The sequence below is a fragment of the Ceratotherium simum genome, chromosome 38 (assembly GCF_057802395.1).
Source record: "Ceratotherium simum simum isolate JZ-2026a chromosome 38, ASM5780239v1, whole genome shotgun sequence".
In the NCBI taxonomy this organism is placed as follows: Eukaryota; Metazoa; Chordata; class Mammalia; order Perissodactyla; family Rhinocerotidae; genus Ceratotherium; species Ceratotherium simum.
In genome coordinates this window covers 13,135,132-13,158,182 of record NC_141937.1, presented here as the reverse complement: position 1 = coordinate 13,158,182, position 23,051 = coordinate 13,135,132, and positions in this window count along the sequence as shown.

Here is a 23,051-nt window from a genome sequence, read left to right as displayed (position 1 = left end):
CGCCTTCCCAATATTTACGTCAGCTTTCAAACTTAATTTCTTGCTGTGGAGGAGAAACAATGGAGCTGTGGAATGTTTTTCTTTCATGAGCACAGAATTTCTGTAAATGCTTTTCATTTGGCTGTGGTTGAAGATACCTCCCTGTTTTTCTGGTCAAACAGTAAACACTTCCTGTGACTCCCTGAATAAGAAGATAAACAATAATGATGCTTACAAATTTCATTATAATGAACTGTATTTTCAAGCTTGCTGTAAACTCTGTATTACATCCCAAATGAAATCAGATGTGATTAAGTGAATAATTATTTGCCTGATGATCCAGTTCCATCCCCTACTCCATCCCAGAGGTTAGTCTGTCTCCAGCTATTTGCTCGGAGTACAGATTGTGTGGGTGGAGCCTGTGATAGCCCCCCGAGTCATCTCTGCATCTTTACTCAGCTCTCTCTCCTCATGGACTCTAAGCCCCTTGAGCACAGGGTCCACCCCTTGTTCACCATCCTATCCCCAGCATCTTCCATAGTACCTGGTACATAGTAGGATCCTGGTATTTTTTGTTAAATTAATGATTCAATAAATTATCTCCAAATGGCTCTTCTACTGTGTTTGCCAAAAAGTTATCTACTACTAATACATTGAAGGAACCCAATAGGATAATTAATTTAGGGCAGCCTCCAACAGGAAACAGCCCAGTTTTAATTAAGCAAGGATGAAAGAGAATTGTGCTTGGACAAACTTACAGTCATGCACCACATAATGACGTTTCGGTCTACAACGGACCACACATAGGATGGTGGTCCCATAAGATTAGTACCACATAGCCTAGGTGTGTAGAAGGCTATACCATCTAGGTCTGTGTCAGGACACTGTAGGGTGTTTGCACAGTGATGAAATCACTTAATAACACATTTCTCAGAACCTATCCCCGTCTTAAGTGACACATGACTGTATGATACGTGACTACTCCTGTTTTCACCTTGCTCTTCAGTGCACCAATTCTACGCCCTCCCATCAATGTCTTTGTGCAGCTCAAAGTAGGGCTGACAGTTATGCCACGACCTCCAAAGTACCTGACCTTCCTGAGTTGCTTTCTTCTCCTTAGTTTCCCCATCCATACTCTGCATTGACCTACTGCCCCAGTCACAGCTAGATGGCAGCAAGGACAGGATGCTGACAGAGACACGACTTGCTAGGAAAAGAGGACAAGGGACCTGTGTGCTGGATTCAGGGATATTAGAAGACGTGGAGGGCGGGTAGTGAATGCTCCCATCCAAGCAGCAGGCAAGCGAGGGGTGGGGTGCCCCATTACCCTACATTCTAACGAGGCTGAGAGGTGAGAAGTAGGATTGAAACAAGCCACACAAATGGCCCCACAGTTGTTGCTCATTCACTCTGTGTCAGATAGATGGAGGCTGAGATGTTACTGTGACAATGGGGCAGCAAACTCGGGTGCTGAAAGGCAACGTGCTTGCGGCTGCTGAATCAAGGAGTCCCCAAAACTGAAAAAAACTGATGCTGGCATTGAGGACCTTGTTATTCCTTATAGAGCTTCGGATGAATCAAAAATGTCAAAAGTTTGTTTTTTCTGAGCCAGAACAAGCAGCTGCTCAAAAACAGAAGTGGTTGCTTAGTCTCATCAAATAGAGCTAAGCTAGCCACACTCATGTACCCAACCCCTCCTGCAGCCCAACTTGGCCAGCGACAAGGATGAAGTGCTGGTGCAATGGTGGCCAAAGGCACCAAAGACTGTGACAACATGCACAGGCACAGAAAAAATGGGGCCTATGGGCCCAGCACCCATCAAATGCCAGGAGGAACTGAGGGGTGGAAGCCAGCACCAGCGCTCGGGCACTGATGCTGGAGCAAGTAGTCATGGGAGAAGAAAAGCTACCCTCCCACGCCCTCAGGCTGGCTTCCCCTCCACGCTGCACTCCTGTACTCCCAGAGGGTTAGCAGGGACCTCCTGGCTGTGGTTGCTGTAGCCCACAACTCACACACATTAGATTCTTTTGTCCACATTCCTGTAGGGGGAAATGGTGCCCGATTTCAACTCATGGGCTTTGGACAATGGGGAAGTGAAATTAAAGTGTCTGTGGGTGAGGGCCTCTGGGTCCATTGATGTATTGGTGTTGTGGCTTCCACATCTGAATGTGTATAAAATTGATGTGTTACATAATTGCATTTCTCTGCTCCTTAAGGGTATCGATGCAAAATAATCAATGACCATTCTATGGATAAGAGAAATAAGGTGAGTTTACTTGAGCCAGAGGGAGGATTACAACCCAGGAAGGCCTTAGAAAGTGTTCCGGAGAGGCATGGTTTTCAGTACAGTCTTATATCTTTTTAGAACAAAGAACATATATTAAACACACCCAGCACACATTTTTACCAAAATTTCAAAGAGATATTCAATTGCCAATTAGCAGGTCAACGTGACAATGGTGTCAGGAAAGGGACTAACCCAGGAGTTACCAACAGGGCATTACCAAGAGGGCATAGGGAGGGAAGTGTGCATTCTTATCTTAAGAGAATGTATTCTTTACTTTAATGGTTAAGCAGATGTACAATATATGTTTGATAGGCCATAAGTCTGGCTTTTTAGTTCAAGCCGAGTGAGTTTTGAACCCGAATAGTTACTCCATATACCTCAATATGTGAGAATCTCTTGTCAAGGGTCAGAGGGATTCTCCTAGTCGGGGTCTGTGGTATATAGAAAGGTGCTAATGGAACATCACCCCCCCACACACCACAACAACCTGCCTCCCTGTCCCGTGTCCGCTCCCCCCGCCCCCACCGCCCTGTGGTCCAGTAGAAACACTATAGAATCTGAGAAGGGGAAAGGGAATAATGGCCTACTCAGGCCATTTCCTAGTGCAACATCATCACCTGCCAGAGGCAGCCACCTCCTACACCCCTTTTAATGCTAAAAAAGCAGCTATTAACCTCCTACCAAGCTCTTGTTCAAATTGAAGATCTTGTGATACTCCTATTTGGAGTTGAGTCAACTCAGACTCAATGACTAACACTATGGGAAAGGCCAAAGAGGCCTCACTTATTAAGTGGAAATGGTATATTCAAGAACACAGCTGCCCTGGCTCCAGTGGCATCTTCGGTTTACATGACAAAGTGGCAGCTACCCTTTGAGGAAAGATTCATCCCCCACTCTGTCACTAGAAGTAAACCCACTGGCTCAAAAGAGCCTTCAATTTACAGAGGTTCCCCTAAATACCTAAATACCTAGGCCTGGTTCACTGATGGCTTGGCTAAGCTGAAATCCAATGGTGTCCACTGGGCTGTTGTGGCTCTTCAAACACCGTGCCAGGTATGCAGAACTGAAAATAGATGAGGTTTCTCCATTCAGTGAGCAGAACTCAAGGCAGTCCTCACAGCACTGGCCCGCAGTCTCCTCAATGAAATGTGCTATATTTTTACTGACTCTTGGCTGTTGCCAATGGCCTACATGTCTGGTCTACCACTTGGAAGACTATAGATTGGCAGATTAAAGACACCCCTCTTTGGGGCTGTGAACTGTGGAAAGAAGTCACCATTGTCACTCATGTAGATTTCCATGAGAAGGGCCATTTTCTGATGAGACCAACTAGAATCAAACTGCTGAGCAAGACTGCACCATTCAGATTGCCACCATTGCCACTTAGACCTATCATTGCACTGGACATAGCAATGCACTCACCATCACAGACCAGGCATACAGCAAAAAATGATGATGCAGAAGCTAACACTGTGACTTGTAACTCCTGCCAAAAGTTGGTCCATTTGTCTTACAGTAAAAGAAGCCATATTGCATTGGCATTGACCCCTTCTGTTCCTGGCAAATTGACTATATCAGACCTTGACACCCTCCCAGGGATGCTCACTTTTTCAGGGTACAGTGTTGCTGTTCTGGTCCAATCAGTTGAGTCTGGCCACATCATTGTGGCTCTTAAAACTAAATTGTGTCATGTTTTTCTGCTTTCTGGATGGTTTATAGTCAGAAAATGGTTTGCCTTTTGTTGCAAAGACCACCCAACAAAGGCCAATAGTCAAGATATTTGATGGATATTCTATGCTTCCTCCAATCCACAGGCATCAGGGATTGTTGAGCCCTGGACCAGCCTCCTCAAAAATCACTTACAAAAGATTCTGACTCAAAAAGATTTCCTTTAGTACCTCCTGGTCCACACAACATAGTAAGACAGTCTGGCCACTGAATGCAGCTGTCCCCAGAAAGAGCTCCTCCTGGGTAGTGATCAGGATGAAATGGGTAAAGTGTTATATATACCTATTTTGAAAATCCAGTATTCCACTCTGACAATTTGGGGACATGATATGGCTTTCTCCCCTAACAGCAATCCCAGGACAGCCTGTTTGGTACACCTTCCGGGTGGCAACCCAGCCAAAAGGGGACCTACCATATCCAACCTTAAATCATGTTCCACTACCTGGCTTCTCCTGTTGAATTGACATGGTCCTAGATCGTGAAGACAATGACCACTTGGTGGGGTACACTGTTCACTGACTTCCCACACGGGCCAGACGGAGGACAGAATTGTCTCTGTAAGTTTATAAAAAATATTCTTGTCCCAATTACACCTGATCCTTCTAGACAAAAATTTGGGTTCATTTAGGGAATGATTAGGAAAACAGTGCAATTATAGCTACTGGGATGGAAAGCACTGATTTCGTGGCCAGAGGGAAAGCAACAGTCTTAGTACCTGGGTGAGGAACACCTTAGACCCTTATTCCCAGTGGAAGGATATTGTGTGGTGTACCTTCTCACACATACAAACAAAGGCACATTTGTCACTCTGGTTTGGGATTTTTTGCTAAACTCGATTTCAGTCACCATTACATAGGTTTGGTTAAGCCAAGGAGGGACATGTGGAGGGGAAGAATAATTAATGGTCTCTTAATCCCTTATATCCAGGACCACAGCCTGACAAAACAATCACATGACCCATCAGAGGCAAGTAGCAGCTGGCAATCTGACACATTGCTGGATTTGTCATTCCCATCCATGGGCTATGAAAACGAAAGAGCTGTGTGGACACAGCAGGTCCTGAACTATTCTATTAGGCCTGACATCACAGGATATCCCTCCATTGGGAATAAGGGTTGCTTGTTGGCCCATCTGTTGCCACTTGTAACTATTGTCAATACACTAAAGATTGGTAAATCAGTCTAATCTCCCTTGGACAAATCATAATGGTTAATAGCGTGGCCTTAGACTATATCATGGTTATCTGAAAAAAAATCTACTCGGCACCCTAGGACTTATTTACAGTTGTTTGAGTCCTGAGGAGCATGGTTGAGGTCAATACTGCAAGTATCAGAGTCCTGTTTGCCATAACCTTAATTAAATGCTGTGTGAGGCAAAAGGAATGGATTTGGCTCAAGTGTCTGTCAGTCAGATTAATCAAAATTGCCAATGGAGTGGCATACTTAGGTGAAAATTTGCCAGAAGTCAAGACAGTATAGGACCAAGGGATAGCTTATTGGGAGAGACAGTGCTCCAAGGGCCTCTCACACTCCTGAGAATGCCAAGAATGCAAGACCCTGTCTTCTCTTTACTCAGATCATCTCTTAGGGTTGTATTTGCAGTGAGCAACCTTGTAGGGTGAGATCTTGTCTTCCTCTATTTAAGAGAGCAACTTGCTTCCTGCTTGCTCTAAAATGGTGGTTTCCTCAAGCCCAGTTTTCTTCAGTTGTGATGCAAACCCACTGCCTGTGCAGCATCCATCTGGACCCTCCACACTGCTCCTGTGGGACTTGGGAGACAAGGAAACTGATGCAAACATGCTGATGCTTATGCTGTTTAGTGCTCTGAGTAATAATAGTCCTTTGTCTCTGACCCTGGAGTTTCATGTCCTCTGCCATTATCCACAAAACTATAACAGGCTAACATTAACTTGTAGAAAGGGTAAAACTTCAGACCCGTCACAGTTCTTGACACTAGATGTGGGCAGGGGTGGGGGGAAGATGGCTGATATTCAATAAAATGAGCGATCATATTGACATGTTACTCCCTTAGCGTCTTTCATTTTAAAAAGGGGCTAGCTGAAGAGAGATCATTCTTATTAACCTTAAAAAATAAATGTCAAATAATAGAATTTCTACTGCACATCAGGTAGGTAGATAGAAGAAACTCCCCCACCTGCCTTCCCTTGCAGGAGTGAGAGGACTATTTCAGCCTCCCTCAGATAATATGGAGTAGATCATCACAGAAGGCAACAGGGAGCAACAGAAAAACCATGGGCTGTGGATTTGGACAGGTCTTGCTTTAAATCCTGGCTTTGTCACGATTCTGGAAACTAAGGTAAATTACTGAAGGCCTCAGAACTCCTGTTTCCTCATCAATACAATGGGAGTATTAACCCCGATTTCATGCAGATTAAATAGATTAGTTGTCATTTAAATCACCTAAGGAGCCTGATGCCTCCTCCTTTCCCTCACCTACTCTACCTAGAGAGAACATGTGCCCTGCCTCAGAGTCCTCAGAGGTGACAGCCTATCACTGTCATTCACACCCACCCCATCCCATGTAAACTGAGCTGATTTGCTCATCAACACAGAAGGCTCTTCTTCACAGGCACACGTACTGGCGCACCACTCATTTGTGGGCTCCATCTGAGAGAGGTTGATGCTCTTGACAAAGACAGATGTGCCAGGGACTTTCCCTGGTGTGATGGTGGCAGCCTCTTATCTTCAATCTTCCTCCTGCAGCTGCCGTTCTAAGCCTGGAGGCGGTAGGACAAAAAAACAAAGCTGAGAAAGGCCTATGCCAGTGTTGGGGGTTGATTCACCTTTCTGGGTCCCCACAACCATTGCCAAATGGAAAAATATGCATCACTCAACGCTCCTTCTAATATCTCCTCCTCCCCCTCCCCCTCCCACACCCTTGTCCCTCCTCGCTTCCAGCCAGAGCGGAGCAGCTGGGCCTGCAGGGGAGGGAGCAAAACCCTGGCACCCCCAGTGCTTGTCCCCCTACTGTAACCTCATCCAGGCTGCTTTGAATTATAGTTGTTTTTCACATATCCGTTTTCCTTACAAAGTTGTAAGCTCCCGGGGACTCTGTTTTACTTACCTCTCCTCTAACCCTTAGTATAGCACTTGGCATGTCCCAGGCACTCCATAAAAACTTGACAGTGGCTGTGTCACCTCAGCCCTGACCTTCACCGCTTTGGATCTGCTGCCTCAGGAAATACAGGCTTGGAAGAGACCTGGAGAGGCCATCTGTGTCATTTGGGAATAGGCGGGTAAAACATTCCTTGAGTTCCAGAAGGAGGAACTGCAGCCTGGGGAGGGTAGTTGACATGCCCAAGGAGGTACAGCTGTCAATGGGAAGAGAGCATGGGGCAGGGCCTGGCATGGGGTCCTCTGTTCTTTGAGTTATATCAAACTGCAATTTGCCTTGACAACTATTGAGTTTACAGGAATAAATCTTCCCAGAAAACACTAGAAAGAAAATCCATAATAGCATTTGCAAGAAGTGCATTAAAAGACATTCATCAGTGAAAAGAGAGGCTCCAGCTGCCAAGAAGAGACTGATTAAGTTTGCAAAGGGCAGGAGTAGAAAAAAGTTACTTTGCCTTTTCCCTAAAATGAAGCTAAGAGCCAACTGGCACTCCACACTGAGAACTCCTTCTAGAGGCCTCCTTCCTTTAGGCCAAGGAGGAGCATTGTAAGAAGCAAGGAATGAATGTTGATATTTTCTTCCTCTCAGATCTAACCAACGCTTTTTATCCTCAAGTTTCGTCAGCTTTTTTCACTTTTTTTTGTATTTCTTTTTCCCAGCAGAGCTAATAGTAAAAGAGTCCATATGAGCCTTCCCTTAACTGTACCACCTTAATCTGATGTTAGCATAGATACCAAATTCGTTTATTTTGTTTGTATTCCATGTTACTTTTTCCATAGGTAGTGGTTTTGATTAAACCCATAAATCAGTCATTTGTAGATATTCTAGCATTTTTTTCTTTCTTATACTACTAACAAGGTTAACTTCATCCACTTGATATTTTCACTGGGTATATATATTGTAGCTCTGAGTGGTAAGAAAATAATACAGCAGACAAAGATACATTCCCCAAGGCAAATGGCAAGGAAGATTTTAAACACAGATTTCATTGAGTTGGGCCAACCCACTACAGATATTAATAATTCCCTTTTGTAGACTATTTGAAGCCTATTTCTATGAATATATTATATAATCTTACAATTTTAAAGTTGGAGAAAATGTTAGAATAAATCCCCTGCCACCATCTAATTTTCCAAAAGAGGACACTGAAGCTTGGATGTGAAATTACTTGCCTGAAGCCTCCTAGCAAGGTAATGTCAGAGGCAGGGCAGGAAATCAGATTTCTCCACTTTTAAACAAGTTGTTTCTGAGATAACCAAAATATTGTTTAGTAAAAACGTATTATAAACGCCTTGCACATAGTTGGCCTTCCATAAAGATCTGTTTGCTAAGTGCATGATTCATGGTAATTGTAAAAAATCACTGGTGATAAATAAATAAATGGGGGAGAAGAAACAAGTCTTTTGTGCAGAAGAATTCCAAGTAACTTACAGAGATATTCCACCCTCCAGGAGGGGGAGTGTAACTCCCTACTCCTTAAGTGGGGGCTGCTCACAGTGACTTCCTTTCCAAAGAGGACATTGTGGAAAGGTGGAGAAGGAAAAATAACTTCACTGTGGAGAAACTGACAAACTCCACCTCAGCCAGGTGATTAAGGTCAACATCAACGTGACAGGTCATGTTGGCAGCACAAACTCTCAATATGATGTCATGAGAATGGTACTTCACGTCTGTGGTCTTCCTTCCACAAAACCATAACCCCAGCCTAATCATGAGAAAAATAGGAGGTAAATCCCAATTGAAGGACATTCTGAAAAATACCTCACTAGTACTCCTCAAAACTCCTCAAACTAGGTGAGTCTGAGAGACTGTCACAGCCAAGTGGAGCCTAAGAGATATGACAAGGATATGTAATGTGGTATCCTAGGTGGAATCCTGGAACAGAAAAAAAAGTAGGTAAACACTAATGAGATCTGAATAAAGTAAGAACTTAGTTAATAATACTAGTATTGATGTTGGTTTATTAATTGTAACAAATGCACCATACCAATAATGTAGGATGTTAATAATAGGGGAAACTGAGGAGGGTATATGAGAACTCTTTATAATATCCTCTCAGTTTTTCTGTAAATCTCAAACTGTTCTAAAAAATAAAGACTATTTTTAAAAATCACTGATGAAGGGGTCAGGAGAAAAAGCCAATGCTTTCTCTTGTAGCCCATTGACCTACAGGCTTGCCACACAGTGTCTTTGGCACCCATCACATCCCACCTAAAAGCGTTACTTCACAAATGTTTGTGTAGTTTGTTCACACGAATCCTCAGGATGGGACTACAGATCAAGAAAACTAGAATACACGATGCATGAGGACAAGGATCTTTGTTTGGTTCATTGATGTTTCCCAAGTTCGTAGAAGAATGTCTGATACACAATAAGAGCTCAAAAATATTTGTAAAATAAATGAAAGTCTTAGGGTAAGAAATTACGCTTTTAAAAAACATCTGTTAGGGCCGGCCCAGTGGCTTAGCAGTTAAGTGCGTGCGCTCCGCTACTGGTGGCCTGGGTTCGGATCCCAGGCACGCACCGACGCACCGCTTGTCCGGCCATGCTGAGGCCGCGTCCCACATATGGCAACTAGAAGGATGTGCAACTATGACATACAACTATCTACAGGGGCTTTGGGGGGCGGGAAAAAGGAGGAGGATTGGCAATAGATGTTGGCTCAGAGCCGGTCTTCCTCAGCAAAAAAAGAGGAGAATTAGCACGGATGTTAGCTCAGGGCTGATCTTCCTCACAAAAAAAAAAAAATCTATTATATGAAATAAGATCTAAAGTGTTGTAGCTGATTTTTCAAAATAAATATACCCAAACTTAAATGTTCAAATGAGTGTGGTCCCTCCCAAGTAGTACTCTTGGCAGGCACACAAGTCATTCAATCTTGCTGTTACTACCCAAATAATTTTAGAATTCTTCACTTGGAATCTTTTAGCACTTACAGGATCCAGTCCAAACGTGAAAAATGAGACCTTCATGATCTAGGCCCTGCCAAGTTCTGGAAACTCATTGCTGTTCATTCCTCTCCAACGATTGACTCTAAACCACTTCCCTCGAGACAAGTGTCCTCTTGCCTGAAACCTTCTCCCCTCCACTCACCCCTGGAAAAAATTCCAATTCCTCCTTAAAATCCAGCTTAAGGGACACATTCTCTGAAAAACTATTCCTTACCATCGCAACACCTTCACTCCAAGAGAGAATTCATCATTTTTTAGTCCTACATCTGTCGCCTATTATTGCCCTTATCACGACAAGCTGTGTTTATGTGTTCATCCTTGTTTTCCACATCAGTCTGCGAGCTTCTCAAAGGCAGGAGCCTCGTACCACTCATCTTCATATCCACAGCTACCACAGAGCCGCTAACTCAATAAGTACCTGTTGAATGGAATGCAATGGAACAGAACTGTGATTAAGTCCAGAGTCATAGGACATATTCCTTTTAATAACCTCAGTGGTAGCAAATCTTAATGCTTTGAGGATGAATATATGATTGGAAAAAGATCAAAGCCATTTAGTACCTAGTCTGATGAACAGCGTGGATAATTGAGCTGAGCGATGTTATTTTATACAAACCCAGAAATATCTACAAATAATGAGATTAATATTCTTATACATCTCATAAGGTAAATAGGTTCAAAAATAAGTCTCAATATCTTATAACTAAATCTGTATCTACTATCAAATGCTTACATATGTAGATAATAGAATCTCGTTATTGCAAGGATTTATTCATTCATTTATTCAACAAAGTAATTTTTTTAAATGTAGTAAGGATAGCACTCTCTAGATCTGGGGTACTGCAAGAATAAATAAGACCGGGTCTCTGTCCCTAACGAATTCACATTCAAGGGGTAAAGACAGATCCACCTGGTTATCACACAAGTCAGGCTGTGATAAATGACAAATAAAGATGTAAACATTATACTTCGGGAACTCAGATTCCAGAGTAGGTCTTTTTTTATTTGGCAATAGTTTAAAAGTTTATTTTATTTTATTTTATTTTATTTTATTTTATTTTATTGTGGTAAGAACACTTAACATGAAATCTACACTCAACAAATTTTTACGTGTACAATACAGTATTGTTGACTGTAGGTACAACATTGTACAGCAGATCTCTAGAACTTATTCATCTCGCTTAACTGAAATTTTATGCCTATTGATTAGTAACTTTCCAACTCCCTCTGCCATTCTACTCTCGGATTCTATAAATTTGACTATTTTAGATAACTCATATAAGTGGAATCATGCAGTATTCGTCTTTCTGTGATTGGCTTATTTCCTTTAGCATAATGTCCTTGAGGTTCATCCATGTTGTCACATATTGAAGAATTTCCTTCTTTTTTAAGGCTGAGTAATATTCCATTGTATTTACACCACATTTTTTTTATCCGTTGGTCTGTCAATGGACATTTAGATTGTTTCCACATCTTGGCTATTGTGAATAGTGCTGCAATGAACACAGGAGTAGTTTATTTTGATTGTGAAGGTATTAAGAAAGCGTGCTCAGTGAACTGTTGTCATCAGCCATCCTTAGCCCTAGACGCCTAGGGTGTAGGTGATAGGGTATATGGTGGGAGATGGAACTGGAAAGGAAGGTTGAGGCTAGACTGTGACAGCCTTTCAATTCTAGTCTGTGGTGTCACTCTGGAAAAAAATGTGAAGCCATTGGAAGTGTCTAAGCTCAAGGCAACTACCAGACCTATGTTTCAGAAAGATGACTCATTGCCTCTATGGAGGACAAGGGTGATCAGTGTGAAGGATGAGACTGGGGAAGCATGAGAACTGGAAAGACCAGTTGGACAAGGCATTCATCTAAGCCAGCAATTCTCACACTACCGGTCTCAAGACCCCTTTATCCTCTTAAAAATTATTGGGGACTCCAAAGAGCTTTCATTTATATGAGTTATATCTATCTGTATTTACTATATTATAAATTAAAATTGAGAAAATTCTAAAACACAAGAATCATAAGCACACATTCTGTTAGCCATCAGAGACATGACATCATCCTAGCTTCTGCAGCTTCTGAAAAAACTCCACTTTCTACTCCTCAAAGAATGAGAGTGAGTGCCGGCCCCGTGGCTTAGCGGTTAAGTGCGGGCGTTCCGCTACTGGCGGCCCAGGTTCGGATCCCGGGCGCGCACTGACGCACCGCTTCTCCGGCCATGCTGAGGCCGCGTCCCACATACATCAACTAGAAGGATGTGCAGCTATGACATACAACTATCTACTGGGACTTTGGGGGAAAAAATAAATAAAAATTAAAAAAAAAAAAGGAATGAGAGTGAAAGAAGACAATAATGTTTCACTATTACTATGAAAATATTTTGATCTCACAGATCCCCTGAAAGGGTTTCAGGCATCCCAGGGATCTTGAGAACATACTTTGAGAACAACTGATCTGGGTAGTAGAGGCAAGGCAGAGAGAGCAGGGAAAAAAGAGCATAGATAGATTACACCTCAGAAGTAAACTCAGTAAAACTTGGTGACAGATTGAATTAGTGGTGGGGTTGAGTGGGGTGGTTTGGGAGCAAATGAAGGACAGAAAAAGCTAAGAATGACTCAGATTTTTGTCTTGGAATACTGCATTGGTGGTGATTCTTTCTCTCAACCCCTCCCATATACATGGTTAATGAAATAAAATTTGTATATGCTCACATAATACTTTAAAAATGTCCCTTAATTTTGTTTATCTTCCTACTGAAATTCTTAAGCAAACCCATGACATTCTACCTATGGAGATTCTATGAATATCTTCCTCCTACTGACATAACACTACCTAATAAGGACTCAGTATAAATGCTTGGTGAATGAATGGGCATTGACTAAACTAATTGACTCTAGTAAATAATTTTCTGAGCCCTCAGATGAAAAACATAAAAATGCAGACATCTACTCTTAAACAATGAATCACCTTTTAAATATTTATTAAAATTATTTTCATAAGGGGACAGCCTTCAACCTGCCCAGTCCAAAACAACAGTACTTAACCAACCTTACTCCAAGAAACACCCATCACTTAACTGTGCCTTTCTTTAAATAGGGCATGTTCACATAATTAGTTGTAATTTAAAGTCCAGTTAACAAAGTTTCAATATAGAACAACAAGATAAAAGTCAACTTTTTATTTCCTGAACTACTGAATCAATCTCTGATGATTCTGACTGAACCTAAACTCCTTTTTTTTTTTTTTTTTTTTGCTTGTGGAAGATTTGCCCTGAGCTAACATCTGTTGCCAGTCTTCCTCTTTTTTTTGTATGTGAGCCACCACCACAGCACGGCCAATGACAGACAAGTGGTATAGGTTCGCACCCAGGAACGGAACCCAGGCCCCTGAAGTGGAGCATGCCAAACTTAATCACCAGGCCACCAGGGGCTGGCCCCGAACTTGTTTTTTATTTTTTATTTTATTTTTGTGTATGTGTGTGAGAAAGACCAGCCCTGAGCTAATATCCAATGCCAATCTTCCTCTTTTTGCTGAGGAAGATTGGCCCTGGGCTAACATCCATGTCCATCCTCCTCTAAGGGGAGCGTGTGCACTTAACTGCTGCGCCACTGGGCTGGCCCTGAACTTGCTTTTTAAAATACGATTTTATTCCAAAATCTTTGTGAAGCTCATACTCAGTTCCTCTTCATCTACTCTGTTCCATACCTGTAGCCCATTAACCTCGATAAATGTATTCAGTTTGCCATTTGATTTCAATCAGCCACTTCATTCCATTTTTTCTGTCCTGTAACTGTAATGTTCCAACAAACCCAGATACACCCTCAGAATCCCACACTATGTCTCGGGACATGGTGTAGTAATTAATATACTTTTAAAATTCAGAAACTTTTTGCTCAGAACACGCAGAGCCATGATGAGACCTTAGCTCATGTTCAGTTACGTCCTTCTCCAACTCTCCATGCTCTGCTTCTGCCGTGCCCGACTGGTCTTTTCATTCCCTGGTCAGCTTGTGCACATCACGTTTCTGTGCCTTTCCTCATGTTGTTCCCTTCATCTGGTTTGTTCTTCCCTCCCTCCTCTTCCTTTCCTGCAAGGTACAGTTCAATTGTCCCTTCCTGGGGCCGGCCGGGTGGCGCAGCGGTTAAGTGCGCGCAGTCCACTGTGGCGGCCCGAGGATCGCAGGTTCGGATCCCAGGCGCACACTGACACACTGCTTGTCAAGCCATGCTGTGGCAGCGTCCCATATACAGTAGAGGAAGATGGACACGGATGTTAGCCCAGGGCTGATCTTCCTCAGCAAAAAGGAGGAGGACTGGCATCAGATGTTAGCTCAGGGCTGATCTTCCTCACCAAAATAAATAAATAAATAAAATTGTCCCTTCCTATAGGAAGGCTTCTCCAGTCCCTCTGGCCTGATTTAATCCCCGGCTTTCCATAGCTCCATGTTCATAGCTCTTCTCTAGGAGTTTCACAGTCCTTTACCTAGTGACTCATTAGGCTGTGGGCTGCTTTTTCATGATGTCATGTGTATAATCATCTCTTCATAATTGTTGCTTGGATGGGATTGAACACCCACCAAGGATAACAGGAGATAACTCACAGGAGCTGGCCTCATAACTTGGCACATGTGAGGGAGTGTCCCCAAATCCCTAGACCACATTTGAACTCCTTCCTTGTCAGTAAGGAAACTCTTCTCTGTAGTGTTTAGCTGGTGTTCCCAAATATGTCATTATATCTTAAGAATTATTAAATTTCCAAGTCACCATCTCAGAGTGGACAGTAAGGAAGCTTTTAACTGGAGGAAAAATAGATGAGGTGAGATCCAGAACAATGAGTGGGCTACACATGGATCTCCAAATACTTTCTACACTGGCATTTCTCTTGCCCTCTGTCCAAGCACTGTACCCTGCTTTAAGAATGAACTTATGAGATCTATTACTGCCCCCAAGAATATGGCTGGTCTGAACTCACCTCTGGCTCGTTACTCCCCTATCTGAACTCTCCTTCCACTATTCCTTCCCTTCCTCACCAAGTTCATATGGTTGTTCTTTCCAAACTTCCTTGACCAGAATCAGAAGATGTAAGAACTTCTACTCCTCTTACTCACACCATCAATCAACAAATGGAAGACTGAGGCCAGTTAGGTTAGGTGACTTGTCTGGGGCCACACAGCTTCCCCGGAATCCAAATCTCTTGGATTTGTAATCCCACCCCCTTTTCACCATTCCCACTTCAATCTTTACTCATCTTGTTCTTCCCTCAGCCGCTGTGTCTGGTTAGAGTTTTTTCACGTGGGATAGTGACTTTGTGATTCCCACTTCGCTGGTAAAATCCTGGCACAGGATTGTGGGGGTCAGTGTGATGCAATGGAAAATACATGGCATTTGGAGTTAAACAAACCCAGACTCAAATACAGTTTCTACCAGACTCTAACTGTGTGACTTTGGGCAAGTTATGTAACTCTCTGAGCCTCAATTTCCTCACCAGTAAAATGGGACTAAACATGAGTGGGGCTCAGCCAGGAGGTTGGACCGGCCGTCAGAAGATCAACACCTATCTGTGTGGATAAAGGCAAGTCTCTCACACTGGAGGGCCTTACAGGGGGTAGACCATATCTGTATGGCCCCATTTCAGTTCTAACCAGTTCCTTGACTCTGCGATCCAGGGTCACGTCCACTAAAGTAAAATACCAGCTTGTTTTCAAGAAGGGAAATGTTTATGCTGTGTCTGCATAGAGTCATAAGGAAAAACAACAGATAGCCTTCCAAAGAGATAGTCCAAAACATAAAAATAAAAAACTTTAGCTCTGTGCCAAAGTGACATCAAAATATTCTTGAAGAGTTCAGAACTCGAAAGCCTGACCTCCCACTGCAGCTATTTTGGTCTTCTTACCCTGACCAAGGGCCACGCTTCCTTCTGACCAGATATGATATCCTGTAACCTTACCTCTGGGTCCCTGTGCATGGAATTCAACTTTTTATCATTTCAAAGCAGAGCTGAGCACAAAGCCTGCTTACTGAACCCTGGGCCAGAGTATGTCATAGAACTACTTTATAAAAAAGGTACTCACTTTTATTAAAAAATAGAAAAAGAAGACTTAAGTATGTTGCATGTTTTGTGTGCTCAGGCTGGGTTCAGAAATGGGAAGAGATGAAATGGTTATCTCTTTCTTTAAATACCTCTCATACTTTGCATTGTACCAATGAGCATGTTTTGGCATTTTATAACATAAATAAAATATTTTTTTAAAAGACACTCTGTTTAGTTTTTAAATAAAACAGGTGTCGGTCGTTGTTATTTTTATCCCCAACTAGCCTCCACTTCCCCCAAAAAGCTACCAAAAGCGGTTTAGGAGATGGTGTTGTGTGATCTCAGATTTTCTGAATTAGCAATAAACTTCAAGTTCTCAAAAGTCCGATGTTAGACTATTCAGTTCTCCTTTTTCTTTTGATTTGTAGACAATGCTGTGTGCAGATTCGCTGCCCCTGATCAATAGTCAATTAACGATTAAGTAAGTTGGGAAATAATTCCACATCTCAAAGGGCGGCCAAATCAGAGTTTCTCATTTCTTTGAGATTACCGTTGATTGCTCCCTATCCAGCTTCTTGGGGCTTGTAGGGGACACAGTTGGTGTCCTGCCCCTTCCCTTTACCAGGCAGGTGCCCCCACCCCCGCCTCAGCTGCAGGAAGTGTTGGCTGCTAGTGGCTCACAGTTGTCAGCTTCTTGAGAGAACTGTCCTCACCAAGAATCACCTAGGAGGTTACGTGACTCTGCCCTCCCCACTGGGGCAGTGCGTGACCACTGGCTGAGCTAAAAAGCAGTCCCCTTGCTTCATGCTCCCGAGCTACCCTCAGGCTTTGTCTAAAGCCATGTCTTTGCTTATTTTCTTGCCATTTCCTCACTTCCTTACAGATTACTTTCTCAATAAATCACTTGCATGAGATAGGTAGATCACACTCATTTCAGGTCCAAGACAATGCATTTGGAAATCCCAATGAGGAGCATTTATATAATATATATATATATAATGTAAATATATATTATATATGTATATATAATTATAAATACATTTATAGTTGATATATAAATTTATATAATTCATGATTTCATGTAATTTATTGATTGAAACCTAAGTTGTTTTTTTTAATTTACAAATTGTTAAAAAGAAACTCCTAGCTCACTAACCTCTGTATTCAAGTCTGATAAAATCCAAAACGTTGTTCAGAATAACACCAAGAGCTAATGCTCCAAAGCAGAGAAATGGAGATAAAATGCAATTGTTATGCCTGGCATACGTGGTGGATGTTTAACACACAATTATCAACCAGAGAATTTTTTTGTTGAAATTTACTTGATTGGAAATAATGTCCAATTTGAGAATGAAAGTGACTGATAACTGAATGTTTATAAAAATGTTTTTGTTTGAATCACTATGCTGTATACCCGAAACTAATATAATACTATGTGTTAATTATACCTCAATAAAAAAATGTTTTTGATACTTTTGTGTAATTTTTTGGATTCCAGAATGCCCACTTAACATGGAGGGGTAATTATAAAGTTTCGAGAATAGAAAGAAGGGACCTTGGGCCACATTCCAGTGTTGAACTGGCCATTGCAAATTCCAACGTGATCCCAACTCCATTATCCTGTCCCCATAGCCCAGAGGAAAGGATGGACCACGTCTGGTTCCCAAAAGAATCCTTTGTATCTCTGAAAGTACCTGGAGGGCAGAGTTAACAGCTGTATAAAATAGTAATAAAGATACACAAAAATGTATTAACATTTTAACTGAAATTTTTGAAATCTTACTTGATAGATTAATAAAATGAAACAAGAAGCATAGAGAAAATACTGGCATGTTGGTCAGTTATTCAAATACAATCTATTTTTTAATTTGTTTGTTTGTGAGGAAGATTCACCCTGAGCTAACATCTGTTGCCAATCTTCCTTTTTTTTCTTCTTGCTTGAGGAAGATTGTCCCTGAGCTAACATCTGTGTCAATCTTCCTCTATTTTGTATGTGGGTTGTCCCCACAGCATAGCCGCTGATGAGTGGTGTAAGTCCATACCCGGGAACCAAACCCGGGCCGCCGAAGCAGAGCACACCAAACTTAAGGACTAGGCCGTGGGGCCGGCCCCAAATAGAATCAATTTTTTATTCATAGAGTAAGTTGGAATTTTCCTTTCTTCAGGTAAATCATTTTACACCATGATATGGATCCAGAATAATTACATATAAATAAAATTTTACTACAGAAAAACAAATTATATCCTTACCAACTGTGGATTCAGAGTCATAAGGCTAAAAACCAAAAGGAAAACATATGACATCACTTTCCGTGAAGAATGCAAGCAAATGATTGGAATGTAGTTTAACCATCTCTGAAATACATAGAGGTTAATCCTATTTTAAGTGCTCTATGAGCTCTAACCATAAAACAAATCATATTTAAAAATAAATATCCATGACTTCAACATCTGAAGAGCATGTCTACATTTAAAGGAGTCAGTCCAGGAGAATATATGCTTTTTCCAATGAGATTGCCATTATTTAAACAATTTAGGAGAGCTTTTTTTAGAATTGCCTTCCTAGACTACAGCATATTCTTTTAAAATTTTTCAGTAGTAAAAAATCTCTGCCCTTTGAGGTTGAATTTGACCTTCAAAAACAGCCAACACCTATTTTCAGACAAGCCTGAGGAAAACTGAATAACAGGGTTGGATAGTTATGGCAATTACATATGTGCGGTAATTTACAAGAACACTCAGACATAGAAGTGAAAACAAAGGTGATTGGTATATCCTGGCCTTCCATATCCTGGTCCATCTCTTCCACAGTTGTCCATCTCTGTGTGTCTCCATGGCGTTTTTTTCAGCTGGACGTTAAAATCTGTTGTGTTTTTCTTACAGCCTTGAAGTTCAGATCTCAGGACATAAATTGAATCATATGATAATAATACTCTCAGTAGTAATCTCTCTGTGATGTTAGCTTGAAGTTTGACTCCTTGTAGCCTATGTGCTCATTGACTACATTACCCCAAGTCTTTATGTGGCAGCAATGCACAATAGGAGATGGGCCCTGCAGCCAGGCTGCTGGGGTTCAAATCCCTGTTCCAATACTTAATATTAAGAGTTACTAACCGCTCTGGGTTTCAGCTTCATCCTCTGTTAAATGAAGATGATAACTGTATTTGCCTGATGTTGTTGTTGTGCAGATTAAGCGACAATATATTTCCAGTGCTTACACAGTGCCCACTGCGTAGTCAACACTAAACAAGTATTAGTTATAATTATTTCGTGTGGTAGCTGTAACAGACAAAGAATGAGAAGCAAGCCTTTAAAAACAAAACGACAAACGAACCCTTTATTGATAATAATTTTATTTATTTTTCCCCCAAAGCCCCAGTAGATAGTTGTATGTCACAGTTGCACATCCTTCTAGTTGCTGTATGTGGGACGCGGCCTCAGCATGGCCAGAGAAGCGGTGCATCAGTGTGCGCCCGGGATCCGAACCCGGGCCGCCAGCAGCGGAGCGCGCGCACTTAACCACTAAGCCACGGGGCCGGCCCCCCTTTATTGATTCAAACACTACACTCTCCTAATCCAACCTTAAAAGGATCAAATGCCATATAGTGATTAACAGGGCTCTGAAAATATAGGACACAGATATCCATTGAGAGGCGCTTGAGAGTACCATAACTATAGATCCTAATATAATTTTAGGAACCTCCAAAAGATAGGGCTTTAATGCTGTTATCAGAAAGTGTTAGCTGTTGTACTGTATTTTATTTTATTGAATATGAGATATCGCAGATTGAAACAAACATCTCTGTTTCGGAGATACCAGTATGAGAAAAAATGTGTGCCTCTGAATCAATGAAATATGGTAAGGGAAGTTTATAAGAGGAATCTAGCTGGCTAGCCTCAGTGGATTCTTCTCCATTCTAGGCAGAGCCCCAATCCTGAAAGGAGAAACCTTCCCAAGATGCAGTTACGAAGGAAACAACTGAGTTTCGAGTTTAGACAGCAAGAAGGGGCAGCCCCCAAGGCAAGACCATGTTTTATATAAGGAGAAGAAAATGCAGAAGAATGTGGAAAATTTTGAGCGAGCATAAATGGTTCCTAATGCAGGTGTTCAAAAAACTAGCCGAGTGAATTCTGAAATTCAGAACTATTTTTCCATCTGTGGAAAAAGTACATTGTTCCAGTCAAAAGCGAAACAACCACCCAAGAGGGAAGAACTCCCAAACTTTTCTTCCATGTTGCCCTTTGGGTTTCTGGTAGCTCCAGGTTCAGACTGCAATCATAATTACACTCACCTGGGCCGGCTGGTCTTCATCTAATAGCTCCAGAGCCAAGATATCCTGCAAACAGCATTAGTGATGCAGACGAGTCAGTAGGCCCCACAGGCCCAGATCCTGATTATAACCATTTGTTTTTCTATTCCAGTTCAACAAATATTAGTCAAAGAATTTGGACTAGGTGCAGAGTATTGTTTTAGAAATGGGGCCAGGTGCAGAGCGTTTTGCCCTAAGAGATGAGAAGGTGACTCAAATTTGGCATTCACCTGGAACTCCATTCTGCGCAGGCAGTGAACGGACTATGAACTGGGAGGGAGGGAATGAAGGAGAGGGAGGAGGAGATTTACATCTGCAAACTGTCCAGTTTTCTTAGTGTATTGGACTGCCTTAAAAAGAACTTTACACAGAAGTGTAGGGAAGCCTGCCCTCTGGTAATCCATCAATCATAAATTCGTAAGAAACTGAAAAAGTGGTCCTGAGTTTCTTTGCATCTCACACACCCCCAACCCTCACCAGCCTATGACTGTCTAATCTGTAAATGTGGACTACGTTCCCCAAATAAGAGTGTGACTTCTGGACCCATCTCCTCAGCTGGTTTGGAGGAATTTTTGCATAAATTGTAATCTTGCGAACAAGCCCCTGAGAGAACCTACTGCATTTTTGTAGATAAATGGAGTATCATTCAAGACTGATTCACGTCTTAGTATAAAACCTGGAAGACAAGCAACAGCATAATTTATCATTATTTTCAAAATTAGGGTCGAAAAAAAATGTATCTTATTTTTATCCATTAAAAAATAACTTCTTTTTAGAACAATTAACAGTTGAGTTGTGTTTTAATACTTTCATAGTTATTTAATAAGAATATTGCTCATACTCTATTACAAGGCAATTCTAAATTGTTTAATGTCTTCCACTTATGATTTGGATCAAGTGTTACTTGAATTATATCATTGAACATCTGGGCCTTGGAAATCTTATATTTATACAAGGATTTTTAGAAAATAAGATTGGTGTGTGTTAGGCAGGAATTGGCAGGGATCCAGCAGGAGACTGTCTCAGAGCATCATTTACCTAACTCAAATTTTTCTTGTTTGTTTTCATCTTATATATTTTTAAAAGGCAACTGTACAAAATATAGAAATAAATATGTTTGGTTAAATTGTCTCTAGTCTCTTTTATAATTAACCCGTCAGTGTTGTGAAAGTTCTCATCGCATTTTTCTCATTGGCCGACTGAGTCTGTAACATGTTCACAGCTTGTGGGTTCTGACTTACTGATTATCTTTCAAGCTTAATGACCTCATGGCAATGAATTTGAAGTCTTCTCCACCACCCCCACTCTTCCTCCTATTTTTCTGAAATGCCGGGGCTCTAGGGTTGATGCCATTATGTCTGAGTATCTAAAAGATACCAGTGATAAAGCACATGACATCACGTAAACTATGTTATTTTGACTTCTAAGTTTTCCCTAAATATAAATTCTGGCTAAGGCTGCCAAGAGGTTTGGCAAAGGTCAGCCTGGTTTTATTCTAAGTGGGTGAAACCGGAATTCCTTGGCCGTACAAATTCTTGTGGTCTCCATGAACAGCTCCTCCTCTCCAACATCAAGTTCATCTTCAGTGTTTACTCAAATGTGTTTGGCCCACTAATACTTCTTTTAATGAGAATGCAGTTACTTGCCAGAAGTCCCATTTGGATCATTTACTTTTTCTTTGTTGATCATGTCAAGCAAATCATTACAAATAATAATACTGTAATAACATAGTTCTTTCCAGGAAATGTCATCTTGCTGATGGCATCTAAGATGGGATATTATTAAAATCGGACTTGTTTTTTCAACCTGACTGCGCTACAATTTAACACCCCTTGAAGAGAGACAACGTGGGGAGAATTTCTGGCTCGTGATCAGCATTTCAGGTTGGTGGTCAGATGAAAAGTCTGATAGAACTCTTTCCAAGGATTCGTTGTACGCATTCAAATTCCTTGCTCTATGTTGACTCAAACTGTTTCATAAAACACCTCTGGAAAAACAGGCCATTGGGGCAGTTCAGAATTAAATAGGAAACAATGTTTTCATTTGTTTTTCATTTTCTGCACATGAAATAAAGGCATTTGCCTCCATCTTGTATTTCATCCCCTCTTATTCCGTCTGTTCTGATGTTCCACCAATCACACAGAAAGAGAGTCTCCTGAATTAAAGAAGGAAATTGTGCTGGTTTTGATGAACCACACAAAGTCTTTCCAAAGAAATATTTATTTCCAACAGAACTTTGTACAGCGCACCTAGTAAATCACTTGTCAGAAAAAAGGCAAGAAATACTTCTTCGGCAAGAGATGGATAACAAGGAAAAAAGGGTAGAGTCTAGGGGAAAAACATTTAATCTTAACGTCAGGTTGTATTTGGCTACAATTACAGAATACTAACCAAAAATAACAAATAATATAGGACTTTCTGTTTCACTTAACCAGAAGCTTGTTAAAGGGTTGACAGCACAGCTCAACAATGTCAGAGCTCTGAGTTGATGACATCCGTTGAATACTCCTTTCATTCATTCTTCCATTCAGTATTCCTTTATATATTCCCTTGGTCTCCTCTATGCCAGCCCGTGTCCTAGGAGAGGTTGGCACATACCGGTCCTGGGCCCGGTACCATGCAAGGCTCTACGGCTGAT